Source organism: Lagopus leucura, unplaced genomic scaffold, assembly GCF_019238085.1.
Source record: "Lagopus leucura isolate 7727_CA_CO unplaced genomic scaffold, USGS_WTPT01 Super-Scaffold_100028, whole genome shotgun sequence".
In the NCBI taxonomy this organism is placed as follows: Eukaryota; Metazoa; Chordata; class Aves; order Galliformes; family Phasianidae; genus Lagopus; species Lagopus leucura.
In genome coordinates this window covers 5,531,977-5,559,811 of record NW_024962279.1, presented here as the reverse complement: position 1 = coordinate 5,559,811, position 27,835 = coordinate 5,531,977, and the positions used below count along the sequence as shown (strand labels likewise).

The window sequence follows — 27,835 nt, the reverse complement described above, 5'->3', positions numbered from 1 at the left end:
AACATAGTGGACTCACAGATTCTAAATTTAGGAAGGCTTATAAGCAAATGTATCACAACGCAATGAAATCTTAATGACAATTCCCGTAGCTGAGAAAGAGGAGGAGTGTGTTTAAATAAAGAGGCCCTGTGTAAATGCACATATTTGCTCGGCAGATGGGGGAGCATATATTAACTTAACTCTCAGCCCCAACTGAATGACTCTGGGTTCATCCCTTGGTCACAGGGCTGATCCCAGATAGGCGCTGGCTGAGCCAGGGGAAAGGGCAGAGCCTGCAGAGCAATGGGAAAGCTGTGAACAGAGTGGAGGGGAGCAGCACACTTCCCAAACTCGCACATCTCTGACGCATGGGGCCGAGCACACAGCTGGCGAGAAAGGCTGCATCACTGGGTGACCTTTCCTGCTTGGAGAGAAGGTCAGAGACAACAATCTGTGCCAGTTTACGCTCAGAACGTTACGCCTACACTTCCAGTATTTCTCCTTTGAAATGGAGAAGCCCCGCTCATGTGATAGCCTCATGGAAAACACAGGAGGAACTTCTTTTTTTTTATTTGGAAAAAAATAAGCACATGTTTTGGGGGGGGTATGCAAGAATAATCAAGACAAGTCATCCCACAAAAAGAAAAAAAAAAAAAAAAAAAAAAAGAGCAGAGAAAACCTTTATTCTCTTTGCTCAGGCAGACCTACCAAACAAGCAGCCTTCACAGGGTGACCTTTCCAGATGGTTGGTCTTGAAAGAGAGAAACTTTCTAAGCTAACTTATGGACTGACACAGTCAGCTCCTGTTCAGAACTCCTCTAAAGAGAGGAGAATCAAAATGCAATCAGGTTTTATAGAGGCACACAGCACCTGAATTCCACTGCTTGATTTGTTGAGGTTCATCAGAAATTAGTACATTATTTTCCATCTGACACTACCACTGCATGCAAACAAAAATAAATACGGCACCAATACAAGAATAAAAATTTTCCTACTCAAGAAAGTTAGAGCAGCATGCTGACAGACCTCATTTTATCAGCAACTTGTTGGTATGAATTTCAGAGACCACAACAATACACAAAATGAAATTCAGCAGTAGATGCAGTGTTCTCCACTCTGCCCTCTGCAGCAGTGAAGGGCAGGGAGCAGAATAAAGGAAACAAAAAGACCAACAACAAATAAGCAGAACAAACAGTACTTCCAAAGAAGTGGTAAATAATTCCTGTACAAAAGTCTTAGAGCTCCCATTAATTAAAACAAATGGGAAATGCTTAGTTAAGCTCCATGTACTGGTAGCACAGACTCTCTTGTCACCAGTCACAAACAAGAAACAGAGCAAAAACACATAGATTTGTAACAAATAGGATTTAGGAAAACAGTTAGAATCCTGTTGCCAGTGTTTTTATTCCCTTTATGTACATCTCTTTACAGAACAGGTCCAAGGGCATTGAAATTCCCATAAGAGGCAAATCTAGTGAAGTCCAACTCAGAAAACACCTCTGAGGCTCCCAGACCCCCTTCCTGCAATAAACACCTCTTGGCCACGCAGCACCAAGGCTCTGCTCCTTCCCTGTTTCTTCAGGGCACCACAAGGCAGCTGTAAGGAGGGCAAGGTGCAGGGGGCAATGCACAGCCACTCACTGCCCCAATGGCCACCACCACTGAAGAGCAGGAAGGAAGACTTGCTTGGAATTAATCTGAATAATTACACCACTTTCTCCCAACAGGTTGAAGAACCAAATGGATTTGAGGGGATTTTTCACATACAAAACCACAAGTTCCTTATCCATGAGAATCTACTACAGGATAAAGCCCAGCTTAGGGCTTGGCCTTGTATAATATCTTATATAGAGATATACACAATCACATGGAATTATTTCATAGCATGTACAGTTACACAAACACATTTATGCTACTACAGCAAGCATGGTAAAGAGAGAAGGTTTGCAATAAGGATATAATACTTAAGACTTCAACTGTTACCATTCAGAAATAAAGAAGGATGGATTCTCAGCAGTCGCTGTAGCTGCTCCTTCATCAGCGCTTGGTCGATTCGCAGTTCACACCGGATTCACTCTCCCCACCTTACAGCATCTACAGAGAAAGACAAATGTGCGAGTTATCATACACTGCATTCATCTAAAAACAGCATCTTTATCAGTGCCACTTCTTGGTTTCCATTTTCTTTCCCCCCCCCCTCCTCCACATCACTGAGTTTGAACTCATTCCCTTTGCCCTCCACTTAGCTGAAATAAGATGGGGCTTTCCTCATTTGAATGATAAATGCAGCATACCAAATAGAACGGGAAAATGGGCTTAAGTTAGAAGACCTGACTCTGATTCTCAATCTGCTTTGTGACCTTGGAACAAGGCAGGTCTCTGTTGCTCTGTTGTCTCTCTTTCTTTGCCTTTCTTGTGTCCTTAGATTACAAGCTTCCTAAAGTGTTCATATGGTACCAACCAGATAAGAGTCAGTGTTCACAGGAACCACCAGATAACAGAAAAGCAGAAACAATAAATCTTATCAATCATTACCCTCCTACAGTTCACCAGTGAGATACAAGATTTCAAAGTAATTTCCAAAAGTTACTTTCATTTAAAATACAAATCCTCATGAAAGAAGAACGTATTGAAGATTCGCTGTTTTTTGTGTTCCCCCTGCCAACCCAATAACATTTCAAACAAGATGACGAAGAGCTGCATTTCAGTATCCCTGCTGGCAAACACAACTACAATATCCCTCAGCTTTTCAGCTGGCATCTCCTTGCAGAGCTGTTGCAGGCTCCTGCTCAGCATCTTATTGTGACGATGCTCTGCTGCTACACACTGGTTGCAGCAGTGAGAATGAGGAGACCCATGTCTCATTTCACCACCTGCAGACAGACTTCCTCCCCCCCACGGACAGACCCAGCCCCTTTCCCCAAGCACACACACACCACACCTTTCCCACAGCCTTCCCAACTCCTATTTTAACACTTTGCTATTTTGGTGTACGTAGCCAGAATTAGCATACAGGGATGTACACGTCTATGCTTCATGCCACACACCTCTCTCATCTTCCAGGTAGGCTCTGTGGTTATGGGCACATACAGAACATTTACATGAACCTCCCTGTAAAAACAACTGTCTGATTTCATCAAACCACAACTCACTAGCATACATATTTCAGAGTTCAACCCATCTGTCAATAAACTACGTTTTCTGACATGAGTAGAAAACATTCCTTAAGCTTTGCAGTGATTCAGGAACTGGACTTCTACTTCCAGCTGATCCTTAATCCTTCTTGACGCCCACTGAGGCTTTAGCTCAGAAATGTTTACTCTCCTGCTGGCAGCCTACAGCCTTTTAGAGAGTCTTTACCTTTCCAAAGTAACACATCGGCAATTTGTAATGCCAAATGCAAACTGCCTGATGTACAGCTTGTGCCAGCTGGGTACAGCCCAGCCAAGCCTGGTCCAAGCAGTGCAAGACATGCCTCAGCTAGAGGAGAAACAAGCTCAAGTCTAGACCCATGCCACTCACCAGAGCTTAAAAAGCAGAGTGGAAAACGATGCAAGCAGTGCAAAACAAAGGCTATTTCCAGACTATCACCTTATCACAGGACTACATTTAGAGAGTTCAAGACCAGAGATGCTGTCATTACATCAGGCCCAGACTTCCTGCCATTCTCCTTGGCTACCTCTGCATTAAGCCAATTTACCTGTAATTGATTAAAACATCTTCTCCAAATAAAAAACCCACTTTTTATTTAGAGACATGAAAAAGAAGGAACTCAACGCTATTTTAATCGGAGATTCAGAGGAGGGAATTACAATTTCTGCCCTCCTTCCCTTATTTTTAATCTAACCCAAAAATCACAGCAGAGAATAGTAGCTCAAATGCTTTCTACCCAAGTTCTTTTTAATCAGCCATCTCCTGTCGTCAGCAGCTGTTTGTCTGCTGCTCCCACTTACACTGTGCATCTTGGACTTATCGATCGAGCAAGCTTTAAATTACAGCTATCCACAGGGAAAAAAAAAGCAGAAGAAACCATAACAGGAAAGAGCAGATCCGATAAAGGATTTCTGAAGGGCTACTTGGTTGTGCTAAGAGAAAATCTTAATAGAATTTCCTGGAGAGAAGGTCTGTGGGACTGAAGTTATATCAGTGGGCTGCATGAACAGAGGATGTGTAAATAGAGCTCACAGGCTGAGTGGAAGGATTTATACAGAAAATGGTTCCAGAGGAAAGCAAAGGAAAGCTTGGCAAAATAATGAAAAAATAAAAATACAGTATTGGGAACCTCACCTGTATCACTGGGTGCTTTTCCCTGGGTTTATAGGAGCCAGCAACTTTTGGCTGTTCTTGTTTCAGTTATAGTATAAATCAACAGTGAGAATTCAGCACTGCCCAAAACCACAAAAATAACACTAGCACTGGAAAGGCAGAGTAGGAACCACGCTTTCAGTGCTCAGGTGCACCTCCAGCAGCTTTAGCACATGGACTGCCTGCATCAGAAAGCATCCAACCAAAGGGACAAAGCTGACCCTACACCTCCACAATCCTCCCCCACATCACAGCCTACATCCCACACTGTGACAGTGCAGCAGGTGATCCCAAATCCTTTCAAAGTGCAGCACTGGGTGAAGGGAAACCATGATTTTGCCCAAATGTCTTCTGTGACATGAAGGAAAGAGCCCTCCTTGGCAGGAAGTGTCCATTGCCCCCATCAGAAAAGCTCTATCATCCTCCCATGAGTCACATCCACAACAGACATGGGCACCTGGGCAGCAAATCTGCAGCTGCAAAAGTCTTAACGAGATGACATTTAGCATTACATTGGAAAAGAAAGCATTGCTGAAACAAAGCATGTCTTAATGAAAACAAACGTCTCACACAGTCTGTGCTGAGAATGTAACCTGCTGTGTGACTTTACATGCCTTGTGCACAAAGGAAAAACACAGCCTTATAAAATGGGATTTATGGCAATTGTCTTGAAGACCTCATGGCTCGATCACAGTGGTTAGGTGCCCTGGTCTTGTAAACCTGTTGTGATTTTTAAAGATGAAATAGAAAATTGGGATATTGTTTCTTCTGTGTGCGCTCACAAAGTGCCTGCATGTCCATCTGCATTCGCAGTGCTGCTCCTGCCTCCTGCTTCCCAATGGCAGTTACTGTTATCGTTCCACAAGCACAGCCACTTCAATCTCTCGATGCCCAGAAGGCTGGAGGGAGCTGACAGATTGAAACCAGGAGCAGTGAGGGCTTCACACCACAGATGGCACCGATGGCTCCTTGGGCTCCTGCACCCAGGGCCAGGACATGGGATGTCTGCTGCAATGTGACCTTCCTGCTCAGCTGCCCACTTCTCCTATGAGGGGGAGCACAGGGCAGGACACAGCCCCACTGCTACTTTAGTTGCTTTCCTGAAGCACAGCCCTGCTGTGGCTCCCTGGCTCAGCCCATCAGTGCAAGAGGCAAGGAGTAATACACTTCACTTCAGCATATTAATAGCAAAAGGCGCTTGGTGAAGGATTTGTTTTCTCCCCAAGCAATGCAAAGATGCATTTACCTGCTTAGAAAACAGCAGAGTATTGAGTGACCAAATGTAGCCACTGGAAAAGATTGCTGTCCTTAGAGTGGGGGGGCTGGATACCACACAGGAAGGGCAGATACGCTAAGGGGAGTTCCGTAGTGACAGCATCAAACTAATGCCAAGTACACACATTTAATTAATTTTTTTCCCCAAGGAGGGAAAAAAAAAAAAAAAAAAAAAAAAAGGCAAGAAGGAATCTTAATCATTAAAGAAGCATTTTCAGATATAGTCCTACGCATGCACAATATGAATACAATCCAACAAAGCTACTGAGAAAAGCCTGTACAAGTCAGTTTTCTTATTCCTTAAATAATTTCACTTTTAGGAGCAGTAGCACATAACTAATTTTGCAGAAATAAAATTTGGATGTCCAATTTAGTTTTCAATTTGCCCACTCAGAAAAAACATGAATAGAAAGAGTGAGCCTGGGGTCGATCTCTCCTGTAGAACACGGCGCTCCCTATCGCTGCAAACACAATATGGCAGATTTCTCAGATATCTATTCATTTGTTACTGGAAGGGTTGCCATAATATGGAGAGAACCTGGAAGTACCGATTGCAGCTGTCTAAAACCATCACACTGTGTTAGTCAAACAATTTATGTGATTTACCGTACCAATAAAAGAAGGCAAGCATGAGTAAGTTTTCATAAATCAAGCTTATTGGGCCGGATTCTGACCCACGATTATTCAGGCATACAAAACACTGCAGCTCATTACTGGTACATAACTCACTGATCTTAGCATAGCGGCGTATGGCGTTAGAAGCTGTTAGGACAGGTACCAGAAGAGAAATCAGCCTGGCCCTAGCACACATACAAGGGCTGATGCATACACACACATCTTTTTACTGGCTCGTTGCTAGCTAGGCACATCACAGACATTTTCCTTAAAGGAAATGTCAAGGTCTGTGCAAAGGCACTGGGCTCTCGTGTAGAGCATGGCCCCAAGACCTCAGTAGGAAGGCATTCAGTTGTTCTACCCAGCACCACGACACACGTATCTATTGATTACAGATTTACAGTGGACACCAGCGTTATTGCCCCTTGAGGAAAATTGTGCCTGCCAGGGAATCACCTCTGTCAGTATTTCCCTCCTTGATCAGTAAATCCTGGTAGTCAATAAAAGTCAGCGAGCACAACCGCCGCTATCACAGCAGCCTGTGCATACCTTGGGGTAAAATTTGGCACGCTTACTGTCTGCCCATTAGTTAGAACGATTTTGCAATTAAAATCCCCAAGGCATAGAGCGCACTTAAACTTGATTTTAATAACCTAATGCACAACACATCTCTGTGCTGCAACCTCTCCCCAGGCTCTTTAACATGGCATATGCAAAACTAAATGGCACCCGAGCTGGAAAAAGGATTTCTCCTTAGCTGGAAATGCAACCTCAGAAGGAGCTCAAAAGTATCATTTTTTTTTATACAACCCATGCATTCCTATTGCAACATTAGGGCTTCAGGAAACAACACAGCCAGAAAACCGATTTCTGTGCTCTCCAGATTAAAACAGCAGATTTCAGATGTTCTCACATGCGAAAACACCAGTCAGTCATCCTCAGAAATGCTGAAGCAAGACTTCAGCTGGGATTGATCTGTGTAAATAAAAATGCTTCAGCAAGGCTATATCACCTGACAAACGATTTCCCTAATTAAAAGTTGTAAGCAGACCATAAACAGATTTAACTGAGGATGCTTTTCACCACTCCACAACGCATAAGTCAATCATAGGACAACTGCCATGACACACGAAGGGAGAAAGGATCAGAAAGGTTTAACCCGTGAGGCTAACTGCAAGCAATCATACACTCTAATCAGTAACTCAGCTAGCATTTAATATAAATAAATCTATGAAATAAGCAGAGTGGAAAGATCCCCAAATCAAGCTAGTGAACAATTTACAAATTATTTTTTTTCTCAGACTTCTAAAATTACTGACTTCCAACCAGAAGAAGATAAAAATCAAAGGACGGAAGTTGTTTGCTATTACTGATTTGTTCACGTCTGACCTTGATTTGGTCATCAGCTCCCTACTTGCCCATAAGATGGTCAGGCTATGGAAACAGAGTGATACTTGTTCATTCAACAATCTTGAGTCCTTATGTAGCACTTCTCCTCAGCAAATCTGCAAGCACTCTGCAAAGAAGGACGGCTTTGTTATCCCTGATTCAGACAAGGAAATTGCAGCAGTAGGATAATTACGGAGCCAGAAATAACACGTCCAAGTCCCAGGCTAATGGCCTAACTGATAAGTAACAGCACAGGGCATTTTATTAACGCAGAAGACAACTGAGGTCAAGATGAGCCATTCCAGTATTGCTACTTTTGAACTGCTGAAAGTGCTGAGAGGAAGGAGCAACTGCAAACTACATCAGTCAGTCCAATTAGTTCTTTACATTAGCCCTCGAGACTGAAAGCATGCCATTAACTCCTTCTATCCACAAATGTGTACAGAGACAGCACACCAGTGATCCTCTATATCCGGAGAAGTTATTAAGCACATGTTTAAGATTCCGTGCTACAACAAATGCTTGGAGCCCGGTACACTTTCAAGAGGATTTTGTCTACCAGGAAAAACAAACGCTTCTAATGACAAGAGCACTCGTAGAGAAAGGCAACAGCAGATATAGATGCTTTAAACCAGCTTAGGATCACCCACAGAAGACAGAGGTCACAATCTGGTCATAAAGAAGGAATTGCTTACCCCCTTCCAAAGATCAGGCCTCACTGAATAATCTAAAGGAGGTGATCTTCAAGTAGAGATCCTTCCCTTGCAGCAACCAGCCCTTAAATGAGGTTAGAGAAGGGCAGAGCCAGGGCCCTCCTCATAGGACCACACAGGTGAATTGCTTCCACCTGCGCTCCCAGCGCTGGCTACCCTTCACCAGGTGCTGAATCATTGCTTCAGGCCGCGACTTAAAAGTTCCCATACAGCACTTTGGAGGATTAAAAACCTGTAACAGCTCAGAAATAAGCTTGGAAAACAAAGTTTTCCTTAGAATAGAGGAAACTGATGTCAATGCATGGAGCTCTGCTGTGCAGCAGACTGAGAGCTCAGCAGTGGATTGGCTGAAAGCTGGTGTTTGTGGGTCAGAAACAGCTGATGAGGATGCTGCTGCCAGCCTGATCAAGAATTGGAGATGGAGGTGGATAAAGCCTTTATAATCAAACATCCCAGTCATCATAGTGGCCTTCAGACACACTGATATCTGCTAAAAAGGCCACTGGAGGTGCACAAGCAACCTAGATTTCAAATAAATCAAAGAAAAGGTTGATGCTGGATTTCAGAGGAGCAGAATTTGGCTTGCTCAGGGAACTAGCAGGTGTAATGCCATGGCCAGCTGCCCTGGGGAGCAAAAGGCCTCTAGGAAGCTCCTTGATCTTCATGAAAAACCTCCTCAAAGCCCAAGAACGATTCACTCTGATGCAAAGGAAGAGGAGCAGACGTGGCAGAAGGCTGACTTGGCTGAACGTGAATCTCTGACTGAGCTCAAACACAAAAAGAAAGTGAACAGAAGGTGGAAGTGGGGATAACCTGCCCAGGAGGACTACAGAAATCTTGCCCAGACCTGCAGGGGTGGAATTAGGAAAGCCAAAGCCCAGGCAGAGTTGGAACGGGCAAGGAATGGGATGCACAAGACAGGTTCACTCATAGGTACACCTGCAGCAAAATACAAGCCAGAGAAAACATCAGTTCTTTCTGAAGAGAGCAAGAGAACTACTGACAAAGGGTGCAGAAAGGATAAGGCATTCAGTGACTGTTTACAGCATTTTTCACTGAGAAGTCCTGCTCTTATGCCATCCACATCTAGTTTAATAATTTCTTTGTCCAGGACAATAAAGTGCTATCTCCTGTAGAGGAATATTTTGTTCAGGAGCACTTAAGGTGGGCATCCATAAATCTCTGAATTTGCAAAAAATTCATCAGAGAGAGCCTGGATGAGGAGGATCTGCAGCATGTGATGCATGAGGCTGAGAGCTGTGCTTGTTTAGCACAAAAAAAAAAAATATATATATATGGCTAATTAGTGTTTTCAGCTGGCCAAACTCTGAGCAATGTGACCTAACTTAAAGTTGGTCCATACCTTCTGCACAAGGTTAGAGCAGATGACCTCCAAAGGTCCCTTCCAACATTAATTATTCTACTATCTTAATGGTTTCTCTTTCACTTCTATATATTATGGGACATTAACTTGTAAAGCAGCACTTGGAAATAATTATTCTGAGTCCATGCAATGCTTTCAAACGCAATAAAAAATTCCATATATATTTGAGAAGCATCCTACTGCTGGTAAAGAATATCATGGCCTAAGAGCCAGTCAGCCAGAGCCAATTAAAGCTCCATCAGCCTCCCATGACACCCAAATGCCTAATTGAACCTGTACCCTCTGCGCGAGATGGAGTTTTTGCTTTCTTCACAGAAGCCCGAAATGGGGATTTCACTGCTGTGCCTCTGCAAATCAAGATCATTATCAAAACATAACGATCAAAATAGGAGATGCCTGCATTGATTAAAATAATGGTATTCCTCCTCTAAGAAGAAAAGACGTCTTCCCTTGCAAAAAGACAATCTCAGACGTTTAGTTACAAATACCCATTTTAACCCTCCTGGCAAATGCAGAATGTGAGCAGGAGCAAAGGATGCACATGCATATTTTGAATTAAACTTCAAAAGCAAGTGGTTCATTAGCAGAACATGATAAAAAGTAAGGCATGTTTGATTGAACAGCCACGGTTTTGTAAAACCTGAGTTTGATTTTAAGAAGAAGAGAAAAACTGAAGTGTATTTGGGCTGGAATATAGAAACTTACAGTAAAAAAAAAAAAAAAAAAAAATCAATTGGTATTTATAGATAGTGAACAATGCACTCATTATTATTCATGCTCATTACTGTTCATTTTGCTACTGTCACAAAAAATATGGCAAATGACTGACAGCTTTTAAAATATACTGATGTCTACAGAAGGAAAATAGCTGAAAGATCTGGAGCTTTGAATTCTGAACTCTTTATGCATTGCCAACATTACACTAATTTGATCTGACCTTAATTCCTTTTTTTTTTTTTTTTAAACCTTAAATCTTCTCTATCTTTTGAGTTAATTTCAGTAATCTTTTCTTTTCTTGCCTTTTTTTTCTTCCCTGGGAGAATTCATGATGTACTTCTACTTGGTTTCAGTAAGCTGTGAAAAATCACTGCACATCAGAAAAAGTTCAAGCAACATTTTTCCCTAATTAGTCCATAAAAATGCTAATTTTTCTAATGAACCAGATTGAAATATCACAGGAATAGGTAATAGTGCAAATACAGAGTTTGCTTATGGGGTAGGCTTTCCGTTTTGCTAATCACTACAGCACTGAGCAACTTACAAAGCCAATACTGTAATGAGGTTAGAGAGGCAAAATATTCTCAGTCAACTTTTGTGCAGAATAACGTTAGTTACTTGCATATGCATCTACTCACAATAACCATGCATTCATTTACAAATGTAAAAAAAAACAGGGCCCCAGTATTTATAGCCTGAATTCTCAGCTGCATTGAATCCTTCCATCCCCATTACAAGCAGAGCTCCTCTGCCTGTTTACTCAAGCTGAGGATGTGACCATAAATCTTTATTCTGCCCAATTTCACTGTTAATACAGACCATTTCTGAAAGCAATAAAATAATACTTTCTTTTTTTCATGGCCAGTAGCTAATAATGTCTCTAGTCTGAATTGTACAAGCGAGAGACTGAAATCACTGTCTGTCTGCCCCACAGCATCTTCCTCTATTTTTTTCCTGCATTTACACTCTTACTTCTGCCTTCTGTGCTGGCACACACTGAGCCACTTGTATCCAAGCCACAGATCGAGGAAGGCGCAGTCTTTTTTCAAGTCAAAATCCAGTAGAATCAATGAGCTCTTAGAGGAAATCTCCTAAGGCTTGACCTTCAGGGTGGCCTTTTGCTCTCTAAAGCCCATGTAAAACCAAGATTCTACCAGTCAACCCTTGGTAAAAGATTTAAAGAATAGGACTGTTACCTATTGGTGGCATCAGAAATCTAAGCAGGAATTAAGCAGCTTGAAAAAGCCTTTAAATTCAACTTATCACTCTCCCAGAGCTCTCCATATATTCTTTATGACCCTGTGTTCCCTCACCCCTTTGATCATTCTATATTGAAGTAGTCTCTTGTTTAATACGTAGCTAAGATGACTGCATGATAACATCAAAACAGAAAGGAACATAAAGAACATGAAAGAATACGAAGTCAATAGCTTTGCCAATCACAATGCATAAACAGCAGAGTTAAAAGCTGTGGTGTTACAGTGCTGTCTTTATGCTCTCACAAAGCTGCATGCAGTGCTAAGACCAACTACAGATTGAAACCAATGATTAAAACTACATTGGGTTTGCTTTCTTCTTGCTTTAATTGTTCACTGTGCTCAAGGGGAGATCCATGAATTCAGAACATATTTTTGTCTGCTGTATCAGCTGATACAACTGCTGAAAATAAGGGTTTCCAAGCATTTCCTCAAAAGTCCACAAAACCTTCACCCTCGTACCTCATCCTCACCACAGAGCCCAAGCCATCTTCCAGCCTGCTTCAAAGGGATTTTTGACAAGATGCAAAAAGGGAGAAGAGACATTTATTGAAATATCTCTCAACTCTTTTAAAACCACTAATTCCAACTCGGTAACAAGAAGAAAGTCTTGTAACAAGATTTTGTCTTCTTGATACCCAACATCTTCCTGCTGCAGTGTTTACATAAAACTGTGCGGTACATGTCGGAAACCAGACAGACTGAAAAGTTGATGCCTACTGTCTAGAACTCATCTCACACTTGGTTCTCATGCCATATTTCTTGGCTGCCTACACTCATGCTAATCTGCTAAAAATCATTTTACCCACTTGGAAGGCGACATCTCACTTGCACTCAGTTCTATTATTCATCAGACTACTGGGATGGCAGCTCCATGACTGACTGCTAATTATACTTTCCCACTGAATGTCAGTGGCAGTTGCATTTTCAGCAGCCATTTATTATTCTTCCCAAGGAGTCATGAGGTGGAAGCTGAGACCTATTGAAGTCAGTGACAAAAGCCCCATTGACTTCAATTGTGTCAGGAATTCATTCCTTAATGGAGAGAGCTGTTTAAGCGCTGTTTAGTAATATGATGTCAACACTCTGAGACAAGAACTGACACCAGAACAACCTCCATATTACCAGCAGTGCCAGGATGGGACACAGCACTCAAGCCCTGCACACCATCAAATCCCCATCTCAAGGCAGTGCAGCATCCGGATTTCCAGCACCTACAGACAGAGAACAGCCTCTTGTCAGGTCAAGCTGAGTGCATGCAATGTGCTGAGAGCAACTGTGCTTTGATGCTGTGATGGAGACATTCATTTGGTAGGCTGGAACCATACCGTATCCTGTACATGGGCAATAGATTCAGCACAGCTGTTTGCATTTTGTGATAGCCTGCACAGAGCAAAGCCCATCCTCGAGGTAAGTGTATCAGCAGGCTGCATGAACACAGCCAGGTCCAGGGGAAGGGAACAACAGAAGCCTATCATCTATCTCCTTCCCACCTGCATCAGCCCAAGCAGGTACAGGAAGGACAGCCATCTCCTGAGGGCAGCAGCAAGGACAAGCTGAGCTGGAAGGCAGCATTTAGCAGATGGCTGAGACCAGCAGTGGTTTTAGCAGCCATCCTGTCCAAACCAAGCTGGAGAATATTCTGCATCGCTCCATCTTTCTCATGCAGCTAAATGATGTTGGCAGTGGGATGGAAGCCTACCATTTGCATGCAAATCATATTTAAAGAACCTGACTTTAAAAAGGAAGGCTTGGACACATTTTAAATCCTGCTCAAGCCAAATTCTCAGCCAGACTTCACTAATACACATTTCTGGATGCTTCTGTATCAAGTGGGTGCAGCTTGCCAGCCGTTTGTTCCAGGCAGGCTCCTGTTCCTTCTGCTCTCCTGTGCCACAGCACGCTCACCTGAGGAAATCCACTGCCTCCTCTCCGGTTGAGTTTCCAGAGCATCTAAACTACAAGCACCTCAAAAAAACATCTGAGTTTGCTTTCCTGATAGCCATTTTAGTTCTGGTATTCAAGAACAGTGCCCATCTCCCCCCAAAAAATAATTTTTAAAAAAGGTTAAATTAACAGTATTTCTTGTATTTGGAACGACATAACGAGAAATGCACAATACTTGCTATGCAGTATGTGCTATCTTAAAGTGCTATAAGCAAAGACAGAATGTAAAAAAAAAACTACTTTTGAATCAGAAGCAGAATCCAGGAGAGTAAGATTCGAGGTTACAAATAAATAAAAATCTAATGCACACTGCACAGGTTGCTTGCAAAATTAGACAATTAATTCTGTGTAAACTAAACTATCAGGAAACCACACTGCAGGGATCCTGATAGCTGGTCTTGCAGTATGCTATATTAAGAAAGGGTGCTTTAATGAGATCCCTGGAGAGTCTCCATGGAGTTGGATCTTCCTCCTGGAAAGACCATTTTTATCCCATTTAGCTGCCAGTATGTTGCACCTCTGGTACACATTTGAACAAAAAAGCTATTAACACAATTATCAGTACCAATAATCATTGTACTTTTTAGAATTAAAAAAATATATATATCAAAAAAACAACAGGAAACCATTTTCTATATGTTAGATTCATCAGAAATAACATCTGCATATAAAAATCCACCACAGTTAGAACCACTTGCAGCCAGAATGGCAGCAGCACAAAGACAGCTTTCGTATAGGAGGGTGTAAAAAGGCATTAAAAAAAATAATAATCAGGTCATGATTACACCAGTTTGCAAACTAACTTTTATTAACATTTCAGTTTTTATATAAGTAAATGTATTTTGTAGAGTACTCTACATTTTGTAGAGTAAATGTATTTTGTGGGCTGGACATTGCTAATGTAACAGAATTACGATCCCAATATTGATTTGCAGTAGTTTCATACTTCAGCAAGTTAATAGGTTGAAGAGTTAGTGGCAATACAGTTTAGCAGTAAATGAATGCAAACCAATATGCCATATCTGCTGTGTTATTGTAGTGCTGCAATCTAACCTGGGCCAGCTTGCGTGACACCATCTGCCATTAAGGCTCCTGGCTGAGACAAACCACAAGCACTGGGTTTGGATGAAGGAACCAACCTAGAGGAGCTCACCTATGGAAAGCCACAGCTGCAGTCAGCTCCCCAAATGGCAGCTGACTTGTGCACGTTTCAGACATCCCTAATTGATTTCACAAAACTAGGAAACTGAAAAAGAGCTCAAATACAATCTTTCAGTCCTAATATTTACATTGGCCAACATTTGTTTATCCGTCAGCTTTGTAATCTCGAGGCTTCTGGAGAACCTAGGACGGTCTCTTAAGTAGCTTTCTCCAGTTTTGATTAGCTGACTCCATCGCCAGCCCTATAAATATTCTTAACATTTGCACCCAGTGGACCAAGTATTTTGTTGAGCAGACTAATTGGTTCACAACCCCTGCTAAGTATCAGCCATATCATCCCTAACTGCCATAGGCAACTATCATCATTAGCCAAGTGACAATCTCCCAGAGAATTTTGGCTCTTTAATCTCAGTTTTCCCCGAGGACATCAGACTTATTATGGGTTAAACCTATCAGAGTTTGTTCTTTCCTATGCTGTATCTCAGCAAAGAAGGATAAACCTTGCAAACACGGCAATAAAAAGGAAGGAAATGTCTGCATATCCCTAAAGGGGCTGCAGTGATCTATAGACCTTGGGGCTAAGGCAGCAAAGACACAGGGACAGACTTTGACTGCATACAAATCAGCTCAGGTCTGCCACCAATTTCCAGGAGGCCATCCAGAGAAGCATGATTTAACTGATCCCACTCATAAAGGTGGCCCTTGATCCTTTAACTGACGTGGTGTTAATGCCAAAATAGCATTCAGGATTGTCCCAGAAGCTATGGGAATGCTCCACACTCAGCAACACCTGCCATGAGCTCTAGCACTGGAAAGCCCCTCCATGCCACACAAACCTTAAGCCACAGGCTTGAGTTACACACTGCAACCCAATGAGTAGAGCTGCTGGTGCTCCCATGTAGGGAAGGTGCCCAGCAATGGTGGGGAGGGAGCAGGGAACAGTTGGACAAGCAAAGCTCACTCCGTACTACCCAGCATCTCTCATGGTTGGCACCTGGTCATTATTTTTGGCAGTCATAGGTTATGTTAAAAAAAAAAAAAAAAAAAAAAAGAGGAAACACTGGCATTAAAGAGGAGACAAAATTAAAAACAAAGAAGGCAGTTACTGGATGAGAAAAACTGGAAAGAGAAAGCAGAGAAGAAACACAAGTCAAAAGCTGGAAGAAAAGCTGAAAAAGAAAATAAAGGTGGGAAGAGTGAAAGAAACTCAGTGAAGACAGATAATATACTCAGAGAGCAAGTAACCGCTCAAAGGGTGCCCCAAACCTTCACTGTGATTCCTAAAACATTCCTAATTCCTAAATGGAGACTTAGGCAAGGAGTGAGGGTTTCTTTCAATTAGAACAACAAAAAAAAAGTTCTCAGGAAAAACTTTAACTGATGGAAAGACCTGGAGTGTTAAGGAGTATTAAGATCTCTCGTTTCAAAAGACAGACACATCACAGACATCAACAGCTCACAGGATGCTGTTCAGAACTGTAGATGCTCCCTTTATTATTTTTCCCCAAAATAGGGCAAAAAACACAGTTACAAAGAATTCCTCTCTTCATTGCACCTCTCCCCTTTCTAAAGGAGAAAAGTAATCATCTTGCTGCAAAGTCCTCTGGCAGTCTTCAGCAGCGAGCATCTTCTGGATTGCCTGCTTTCAGACCAAATTATTTGTCATCTTAAAAGGATCGTTTGCTCACTGATGGTGCAGATTCACCTGACCATTTAAGACCAGTATGGGAAATGAGATCTTTAATCACTGATCCCAATCCCAGTCTAGCTGAAGGCAGTGAGATGCTTGCCTACGTGCTGACAATATGATCTGTAATGCACAACAGTGACTGTTGCTTTCCTTGGTTAATCAATGACAGATTCACTTCAGCTCTTCCACTGTCATCTTCCAATCTTTGTTTTTCACTTCTTATTAGAAGGGGAAGGAACAGACAGGCTTTGGCACAAACTGTACATCTCACAAAATAGTGAGAAGCCAGGGAACCAGCTCATGGTCAAGGATCTCAGAGGGCATATACAAAGAAAAGCAGAGCAGATACCTTATGTGTCTTTGGGTTGATGAAAACACCTCTGTTAAGCTGGCCTTAATGATGCTTATATAGGCAGTGTTTTATTTTCATCAAGTATTAGTGCATATGTGTTTTCTTCACAAACACTCTGCCTCCTTCCTTCTCTCCCTATACAATAAACATTGGAATAATCCCCAGATTTGCTTTCTTGAAACAGCAACTTTCCTCTATAGCTTCCACAGGCTTCTGCAGGGATGCACTGACAAGCTGCAAATCCTTTGCCAATTCCAGCCCAGACTCATTCCATACTTTTTTCATGAGTTTGCTGTCTCACACAACGTTCCTGTTGTTCTGCCTTCTGTTTCACGTTATTTTTACCCTCTTTTTCCCCTACATTTCTCGATCAAAACAAATATTTCAGCATTCTTTCCATTTCCACCTGATCTGTAACACCAATTAAGAAAAAAAAAAATAACAAAAGTGGTCAAAGCAGCAAATGTGTCAGAGAAAGCAGTTGTTAAAAGAAGGAAATGAAGGCAGCTCACTTGTGGACTCTGTCTCGTGTCCAACTCTGTAACAAAACCATTAACTGAGGTGTTAACCATCAGAGCTACACCACAGCAATACCCCCCGCCACAGAAAGCCATCAGCAAGCACTGTACTTTTCTTTTTTCCTCTTTGAGCCATGCTGAGAAATCTCTGCAATTTGTAGCTTTGGAAAGCCTCCACGTTCACATTCTAATTTGAAATGATATCTCCCCTGTCAAAACATGCCTGGGGGCAAGTCACTTATGAAAAAAGGCAAAAAAAAAAAAAGGGAAAAAAAAAAAGATAGCAGTCTGAATCTTCTCATCTGCTCCGAGTCATAACATCTGCCACAACAAGTTCCTCAGCCAAATACATGGAAAATGTAATCTGCAGGGAGGAACCCCCAAATAAAAGTGATGCCCCCAAACAGAGGAAAACTGAATCTCCTCTCCAAAACTGCAGAGGGACATGGACGTGAAATATCAGAACCAGAAATCATTAGTAGATGAGCTTTCTGGCATTTCCCATATGCCTGCACATGATATGAACTAGTAGCTGTATATTCATACCTATGTTCATGCAAACATGCTGTAGATGGGTAATTTCAAGTTTCATAATTCACGTCTCTAGAATGAAACTACAGCCTGGTACCCTCCATATTGAGCTGCTTCGTTTTTGTTTGTTTTCCTTCCTCATCAGATGCTGCCAGTACTCCAACTACTTCCCAGGAAGATGAATAATATCAAGTTCAAAAGCCCAAGGCTAAAGTTATTGCCTATTACACAACACAGATTGTAAAAACACATATGTGGAAGACCTACTGTCTCCCATACTCATTTATTTTTCCAAGAACTGCCATGCCTGTTAAAGAATTCCATGCAAAACCACACCTAAACGGCAATCACTTTAAATCACTGGGTCCATATATCTCTATTGTGCCCATATACGTTGCATCTATGCTTTATCCACCCAGAGGGCACTATCTGAATGAATGGACACTTCCAAGGAAACTGTGAGGAACCTTGCAGGAGGCCAGAATCATCAACGCAGGGAGACAATTACTGCTCCTATATTTAGAAATGGTCTGTGACCTAAAGATGACTTTCCCCAAACAATAACAGATTTGTTTCAGTTTATTTCACTGAAGTTTAATTCACCAAATAGCCCCTGGCCTACGGGAGCCTGAAGAAGAACTGCATTTCTATTGGATTATTTTATTTAAAAAAATAAAGAAAAAGAGAAAAACCTTCAATATAAAGCATCTCCTCAACAGGCCAAGGTGGTGAATGTGCAACTGAGATAGGAAGTTGTGCACAGAGTACATTAGGAAGGACTGCTAAGATATGCTTATCTTTGACACTAACTATAACTGCATTCAGAGGACAACCAAGCCATTACAGAAAAGACCAAACAGGTCAAAAATAAAGAAAATATTAAAGGCTTCATTAAGAAGGAATGAAAGGAACTGGCAGTATTTCACATACAGAGGAAGTACTCAAGGAATGAATAAGACAGGCATATACAGGTATACACGACAAGTGAAACAAGGTCAATCAGTCACTTTAATTATCACATTGGAATTAAGAGACAGCAAATTTAAAGTGGGAAAGAAAATCATAATAAGTAATTGACTGTGAACTCTCTGACAAAATATTACTGATAGAAAGGGCATCGTGGTTAGGAAAGTGATTACACGTTAAAAGCGTTAATAATACTTTCACAAGGCAGGATGAGAATTTAAGGGCTACTGATCTCATGTTTTGGGAGGGAAGCCAAACACTAAGTGCTTGGTAAGAGGAAAACAGTTTTTTCAGGGTTGTGCTATTCCTTAATTGTTATCATGAGAGTTTACAGGAGGGGGGTAGGAAAGCTCTGTTTTCGGTTGGTTGGCTTCTGTGGGTTTTTTCCTCCCCTATTTTCTTCAAGATGTTGAGTCATCTAGTATTAGTTACTCACAAGGATAGGTTTCTCAGTTAATTGGATCTTTAATCGGATTGAATAGGGTAATTCCTACCTCTCTGTTCCTAATGGATGTCACAAAGTCACGAGTTAAACACTGAAGTGCTGCTCTGATTTGAGAGCAGCTTCTAGGGAATCCTTAGGCAAAGACAATTATTCAGATGTCCATTTGAGAAAGAAAACGGTTGTCAAGGTCAATAGATTTCCAACAGTATTTTGGAATAATTACTGCCCACTTAGTCGATTATTACAGGTAACGAGAACATTCCTGCATGATATTTTTCTCCAAAGAAAACAGTTTCTTACATTTTAATCATCCTGCTTGTTTTGAGGAGAACATTACCATAATAAGCCCAGGTTTTAGCAAAGTCCAGAAAATGCCCATGTTCTGGCCCAGAAGTAAGAAAACCACTGTTCACTATTGCTGGCTATGGGAAATGCTGATGGCCACAGGAGGCAGAAACTGTTGGCCTCTGCAAAGCTGCAGGTAATTCAGAGCCTTAATTGGTCACAGAGAGTTTATGTTTCTGTCAAACAGTGAGGAGGAAACACGTTGCTAATTCTCATTGAAAAGATCTCGGAATAAATACTCTTCTCAAATCCAAAAGCAATATAGGAAATGTTGCTAAACAAAGGTAATAGCTTTGCAATGAACTTGTAAAAAACAAAGCAAAACCAACATACAAATAAACTATCTTAAGCAAATCATTTCTCACTGCAAAACAAGTACAAACTCAACTGGACATAAGACAGCATTTCTCAGCTTTACAGGAAAAAGCCATTTTCTGTCCTGGCTAAAGAGCTCCCACAATAGCAAAGGGATGTACAGCTCTTACTGCACGTGTTCCATTCCCATTACAACTGTAGATCCAGAGACAAAATCCAGACTCGAGCAGCAAATACACCTGGACCACGATCTTCAGTTGACTATTCCACTTTCTCATAGGAGAACCACAACATGGCATTTGAATTAATGACTACCTGGTTATCAGGCATTGTGAGCACTTGAAACAAAGCATGTTTCCCTGGAAAAAAGACAATGCAAACACTGATATCATGAAACTATTTCATAAGGATGAATATGTACAAAGATACTATGCATCCAAAATAGCAGAGACCAGTAGGCTTCCTTGCTGGATTTCCTGAGTTTGTTTTAAGGGTACAGAAGCACAGTGCTTTTAAAATTTTTGTGTCACATTTGAGTCAATAAAGTGAAGGACAACCGAGACCACAGTGACAGCTTGCTGCTGATAAGGAGGAGTCCAGACAATCCATGACATGCCCTTCACTCCTGGGTAACGTGCCATGGCTCTCGAGGGGGAAATAGCCCTCAGCCCCATCACATCTAAGTGAAGCTGATTGCTCTGCCTGCTTGTGGAGCGGCAGAACGGAGAGCCTGCGGTGCCAAACACCCAAATGGCAAATGGAAGGCTTCTCCATCATCATTAACAAAGCAGAGAATCCAAATTTGCTGTTTTGACTATGTAACAGATGACTCCAGCGCTGCCAACACTCAAGGTGTTTCAGTGCCAAAACTCACTTTGCTGAGACATATGCTCCCAAATTCAGAAAAAAAAGCACTCTCTCCCTCCAAACAAAATTCCTTCCTTAGATTCCATTTCTCCTTTTTATGCTTTCAATACATGTTCTTCCTTTTTTCCTTTTTTTTTTTTTAAATCTTCTTCCTACGACCGACTTCTCAAAGCTCACAGAATTTAAGACACTTGAACCTTCTGTACTTTTCCCCATTGCCTGCAAATCCTATCCAGTAACATGCATTTGACTGACCCTATCACACAAGATATCCAGCCTCGATCTGAACACACCATTATGCATCCCTGTAGTTAATCACAGATTAAAAAAAAAATGTGTTTAATGTCCAGTTTGACATTGCCTGGCTCCAGCTTCCAGCTATTGGCTCTTATTATTCTTTCCTCTTCTTGATTAAAAAGCTGGGTATGCTTCCCCCATGAAAATACTTGTCTCTATAATCAAGTCCCTTCTCAATCCTCTTTTTGATGAGCTAAGCAGATTAAGTCTCTAAACCCCCCACTAAGGGGAATTTTCTCCACTTTTCAAATCAATACTGTGGTTATTTTCTAGACTTATCAGTTTTGCAAACTTTTTTTAAACTGCTATCACCAGAACTGGCCGCAGTTTTTCATGCTCTCAGGTGACAACACCTACAAGTGCTGATCCTATGTCAAAAGGTCCTTCAGCCTCAGCATCCCATTGGGAAGCAATCTTCCCTGCCTTGCCTGCTCTGCCCCTTCCCCATCCTTTCAGGATGATTCCCCTGACAGATGTACCCCACAGCATGTTCATTAAGGCTCATACTCCTAGGAGGATGGGAGGAGGAACACCTTGCCAACTCAGTCTGTTCATATAACTCATTATTTGCACACTCCCAGAATTGCCTCATCCGAAATTTCGGCAGTGGCCATTAAATTTCCATGTCCAGACTATTGACAGAGACATCAAACAGACTCAGGACCAGTTCTCATCCTAGTGAAGCTGCACTAGAAGCACACATTTCAAAAAAGAATCCTCATGGACAGATATCATTTCAAACTTGTTGGATGAATCTTTATTCATCAAGCAGAGTGCTGATAGTACTACATGCTAACTTCTTTTTCTTTTAAACTGAATTGTCAGTAGATACCAAATCTAATACCTAGAGAACTCTGCCACAAAGCTGCTTTGTTACCTGTAACCAGCAATCACATAACCTCACCAGGAATGGGCTCCCTTTGCTGAAAGCTCCAGTCTGATGTTAATCCTCTCCTAAAACACCACATGCATTCAGCCCTCAATCAACTTTGCCTCTGCTTTTGGGGGATTGATGCAAACTCTCCAGACAACCATCCCCTTCCTCATTTTGCTTTCTCTCTTTGCACCCATGCTGCTCTGGTGTGCCCACAGCACACCAAGATACACAAGAAGCCAGCACCAAAGCAGGTCTCCCCAGCATGGAGTTCTTAGACAACCAGCATTACTACCTACTTACTTGGAAGTGTTGGGACCCTACAGAACCCCAGCAAAAGCTGTCCACAACCCTTCTCACTTTACTAACAGAGCCAAAAATATTTCAGCACCCTTGTATGACACATCACTGCCTTTTCCAAGAAAGGAAAGGCCATGAAGACAGACCTTCTGATGGACATGCCATCCCTTTAATCCACCACACCTCTCCTAGCATCACTTCCATCCGCTCACCTCAATCTCCCTAATTTTCCCAGGGATGCCCATTTCATCACCCTGCAGCATCCCTGCACGTCCCCGCTCCAGAAGCGAACTGAGTAGCACGCATTAAATGAAGCTCAGCCCAGCAGTCAGTGATCCTAAGTGGAGTGGACACGTCCCGTCTCCAAGGTGTGCTGCAAATTGCTGGATTCGCACTGCGCAGCCCTAAAGCAGTGAAGCATTCGGAATATAAGCTGTCGTACATTATTTACCTGTAGCAAAGTTACAGTTCAATTACTGAGGTAATATCTCATTCAGGCAGAGGGGCACAAAAAAAAAAATAAAAAAATAAAAAAATAATGCAAATGAGTGAATTTAAATTCATTTCATTTAAAGGTCTAAAATTTTTTAAGGGCCAATTCCCTCTCTAGAGACATTTGGATTCAAGGATTATAAGGAGCATAAAACCATAAATGGTTAAATGGATTGCCATTGCCTGAGCTTCAAAGCTTTGCATACGTTACTCTTTTCAGGGAGTGCATTATATAAATAACACTGCAAAATACACTGCTCCTTTCTATAGCAGCACTATGTAAGGATAAAAAATTTGGTCAAACCATGACCCATTACAAGGAGCTTTGTGCACAGACAAGCTTAGCATACATTTTGGAGGATGATAGCAGCAGAGGTTTGTACAGATAATACTGCTTGTCTGCTGAACACAAAGATTATCCCAGATTTTTTTTCCCCTCATTTTGTGATACACACGATAAGATTTGTTTGCTGCCTGTTTTTGTTGTTGTTACGTTTGTTTGTTTTTTTACAAATACTGAAACATATTTCTTATGCACCAAGAATGACATTTTCATCTTGCTCTGCTGTGGAATTAGGTGAGATTTCACTGCACAGAGCTGCCTGTCAGCAGGAAAGGCTCACAATGATGATGTGTGGGTAATTAGGGAGGTAGCATCCTGCACACGTGGAAGTCAATTGGAGGAACTTCTGTTCCTCATGGGCTGCACAACCATGGGCTGTGTTCCTTTTGGTGCTACCACAGCTACTGCACTTTACCTTTATTACAGCACTGGGCTCTGTGGAACTCAGTTCTCAGCAATTCCCTCAGCGTGCTTCCCAGCAGGTCGGCCACATTTGGGCCATCAGGGATGCTGCAACCCAACACAAGAATCAGAGAGAGTAAAAATCCCAGATTTAGGTGAGAGGCTCGTCCAGCCTCATTCCATCAGTAATAGAGTGGTGCATTTGTCATGCAGGTAGCCAGTTCTGAGCGTGTATTTCAATGGCAGCCCTGTACATGGAACACAGTAGGTATTGCTCTGCTTTTTATGCCTGGGACAGCCCTTCACTCACAATTGCTCTCTAGCTTACAGCACAACATCTGTAGTTTGCACGACTTGGGAAACAGGAACATTCACAATTGTCTCACGCTGTTTTGTTTCCAGTCAAAAGAAGAGACAAGAATGTGCCACTCGACAGGAGATGCTGCAGAGAAGTTTGTCACATGCTTGTTTGCCCACGCACACGGCCTGACCCTGTCCTGCAGGAGCCCAGATGGTGGAAGCCAGCATAACTCAATCAGCCAGCCCAAGCACCGCCGTTTGTATCAGTCACGGATCTGAGCCATTACGCCTATTTCTCCAACTGGTTAGGTTGTAAATTAGATTTTCGTCACTCTTGGGACAAAAACCTGACTCTGCGGAGGTCAGAGCGAGTTTGACCATCTATTTCAGCGGCGTCGTGACTTCACCACTGGTTTCTGTGTGCAATACTAATCCCTAAAGTCACGCCAGTGTCGTGAGGTTATTATTTCCTATGAAAAACAAAATAAAGTCTTCCATAGGTACAAATACCAATAGCTCAGTTAGTAAAGGCAGACTATGATGGGTGCAGGACTGATTCTGCAGATATTTCAAAATCTACAGATGATCCTTTATTATTGATTCTCTAATTTCAGTAAATTAAAAAACAAACACACAAAAAAACCCACCTGCATATAAACAAAAGCTATCGAGTTAATCACTACTGTTAGCTGAAAGCACCGTTAAGGTATTTTCCAAGGAAAAAATAATTCTGCCCTGGAAAAGCAATTTTATTTTTCCTATAAGTAGAGCAATCTTTCATCAAGACTAATTTTATTTCAAACACTGGGGCTTGCGCAAAGGCACCAGCCATTATTTACCAAATGCTGTTGTAGTCTTCTGTTGGTTATAACAGAAGAACAGGGCAGAACAGACAGATGCATCTTTCATGTAACCCACAAAGCTGCAGGGATGCTCCCCGTGAAGGCAGCCCTCTCCTCTCCTGCACAGCACCCACAGCCACCAGCCAAACACTGAGGCTGACACAACTTAGCTATGGCACATGCAGAAAGCTGGCAAAGAAGAAGCAGACTGAAAGATGGATTTGTCCAATTTTCCTCTTTCCTCTCAGAAGGCTACTACCTGAAGAACTGATTTCATCCAGGATGCCGGCCTGAAAGGTGACCACCAGCCTTCCACATCACCTCTGGGGGATCCCATTAAACAGAGACAATCAAAAAGAGATTTTTAAAAGCAGTGAAGCCATCTTACTGACCAGGCTACACTGAAGGGCGAGAGGACACACTCAAATCTTTAGACATGCTTCTTTGAAAGCGCAATCTTGTGTCGTACTATTTGATAATAGCTAAAACTTTTCTTCAGTAGGGCAGATCCCGCCCTTACAGATGCCCTTCACTCAGGTTCATCTCATCTATAAACCTCATTGCAGTGCACAGCTCCCTCACAGCACCAAGCCGGCCAGAGTTCAGAAAGTGTTTGGACCACCCTTTCAGAAATATGGCTCGAGTTCTGAGTGGTGCTGTGTGGAGCTAGGAGTTGGACTCAATGATCCTTGTGGGACCCTTCCAACTCAAGTTGTTCTACGATTCCCCACTTCCTTCCTCACCATAAGCTCAGAGGACAGGATGGGCACACTACTTGGAGCTTTGTTTTCTCATCACAGCTAAATCTGCTGTGTGTTGGCTGCCTGTTGGGAATGCAGCATGGGGCTGTTCTGAGGCAGAAAGGCCTGTTCCCACCAAGTCCTGTTCTCCCCAGTGTCCTTGTCACCACTAACCCAAGTCCATCCCCACCACACCTTCACTTTCATCCCATCTGATGGCCGATTCAGCAAAAGGAGAAAAACTGCTTGAAAAGAAAAAATGGCAATTTTCTCCATAGGTGGAAAAATGAGAGGGCTAGCAATGGTCAAAAGAAAATATGAATACCTAAAAAGCCTTCTGGAGAATGTAACATAAATCTTGTCCTTAAACAGAACAGGTGCTGGAGCTTACACTCCCAGAAACTAGCAGTAGTTCAGCTGTAACAGTATTACAAATACTAATTTTTATGATAAACTGTTTTCCATCTGCACTTTGTGGCGTTTCATACATCCAGGTGTAATGAAGGAAGAAGGAAACATCTGCTAAGAGGAATGCTGCAACCTCAGAAAATAGCACAGTGCATTCCATAAAGGGTGCTGGGAGCTGACAGCAGTATAAAACAGAGGCACCAAGCATCCCAAATATCTCTGCCTGCCCTTATCTGTTTATAGAGCACACTAATCACATTTGGATATGCAAATGTACTTACAGAAATCAATGTAAAAGACAGATAGAAGGACATTAATTCAGAGAAGGGGGGGAAAAAAAAAAAAAAAAAAAAAACAAGAAAGAAAACAACTTGAGTTTGGGGCATTGATTTTGACACACAACAGGACAACGTACCTAAATCTGGACCAAAAATCTAAAACCACAAGTAACAACATGAAATATTAGGAAGACTCATGCAGAACATCTTCAGATACGTAAAAGTATCTTCTCTGGCTAAAAGCATGCCCAAAATCGTGCTAATAAACTTCTAGTTACTGGGACTAACACCGATTCCTCAATAAAGCATACAGAAGTGCTTCCCTTTTGGCAATCACCACTCTTCCTGGAGATGACAATCTGTTAACCACTGGACTTTGATGATGAGTTGGATGTATTCCTCTATCTTGCATGGACATCCATGGAGTATGGCATCTACTCCACAACCAAAAATAAGAGAAACACAGAAATACACCCCAGCTTACACAGCAAAGAAATCTAGTATTTTTCTCTCCCTGTTTCACCACAGCCACGGATTTGTTTCCTGCAAAGTAAGAACATTCTTACATATTCACAGATCTCCAGCCTTTGTGATGCTTATTTCTTACTGGAACGTTTATTTCTTGCTGCAGAAGGTAATAAATAGCCAGCTTGTTCTAAGGGATTCAGATCGACTCATTCCCCAGGAATCCAGAGGGACACACGGGAGCAAGATGAATACAGGACCCAGCCTACAAGTACACAGTTTATGAGTGGTAACAATCGGGCTAACACTGGGGGCAAACGATGAGTTGAGTTTTGGCTCACTGTGGTCCACACATGGCAGCAGTTACTAACTGCAATGCTGTACAACCCCTGCAGTCCAGCAAGCCAGTAAATCATGCAGGACTCAAGGTCTTTATCTAGGAAAGAAGAAAAATCCCTGGATTCTTTTTTCTCACCAAGAGGGAGGAAGAAATCTTGCAGAATGCCAATGAGAAAATAAATGCCATGACAGCCCGCAATTCTCCTAGCCCTGGGATACTTTTTCTTAGTTACCATTTTGACGGAAAACTACATGTCTATATTAGCAAGCAGGAGAGCTCAACCGAGCAGGCAAATAGAGAAAAACCGCACTGAGAACCCCAAATCCACCTGGGCATGGTGCAAAGGCTTTCCTCTAGCTGTAGTCAGGAGGCCACAAATGAAAAGCCCATCAATAGCAGGCCTGCACAAAGTAAACTGATACTGTGACTCAGACTCACCTAAGAGGAATCTGGTTTGTGCAGTCACACCATAATGTCAACCAAAGGGACAGCTGAAAAGCTCCCCTCACGAGATGCACTCCACAGCTAAGACGCCAGTAGCAAGGGACACAAAGGTGCCAAAAAACACTGAAATAAAAGCAGGATTCAGCACGTACGAACTGTAAGAAGGTTGAGAGAAGACAGGTAGAGCCAGAACTGGTATCTTGGGTGTATATGACAGCAGTAATTCTATCTTCCTTTCGCCCTTTGAGTGCTATGTCTGTTATTTCCTCATACAAAATCAGATAAGCAACCAATTTCTTCTGCAACAACAACCTGGCAGACATCTCCAGACACAGGGGCTGCAGGACATGCCAGGCTGCCCCAACACCAGGCAGACAACGACCAGACCCCACGTGCCATGTTGCATTTCATTTCCTCATAATGCAGCACGGTGTGACTCCACAAGACCTCGCAGGATCTCACATCTCCAGACAGCATGACAGGAATGGTTCAAAAGGCATTTGGAAGAGCAGCTTTGTTAGACTTGCTTCTCCCACTAGT

General features: G+C 42.2%; 1 protein-coding gene across 2 annotated transcripts in view; it reads right to left on the bottom strand.

Annotated features, from left to right (window-relative positions):
- CHL1 (cell adhesion molecule L1 like) overlaps positions 1-27,835 on the bottom strand; it is a 107,328-nt gene that overhangs the window by 77,495 nt on the left and 1,998 nt on the right. The window contains exons 1-2 of one of the 2 annotated variants that reach the window (XM_042880855.1): positions 8,259-8,339; positions 1,963-2,073 (exon numbers count right to left, since the gene is read on the bottom strand). The gene's annotated coding sequence lies outside the window, so the exon portion shown is untranslated. Of the gene's footprint in view, positions 1-1,962; positions 2,074-8,258; positions 8,340-27,835 lie in introns of those variants that run through there. The other variant, XM_042880854.1, reaches the window with a different exon arrangement.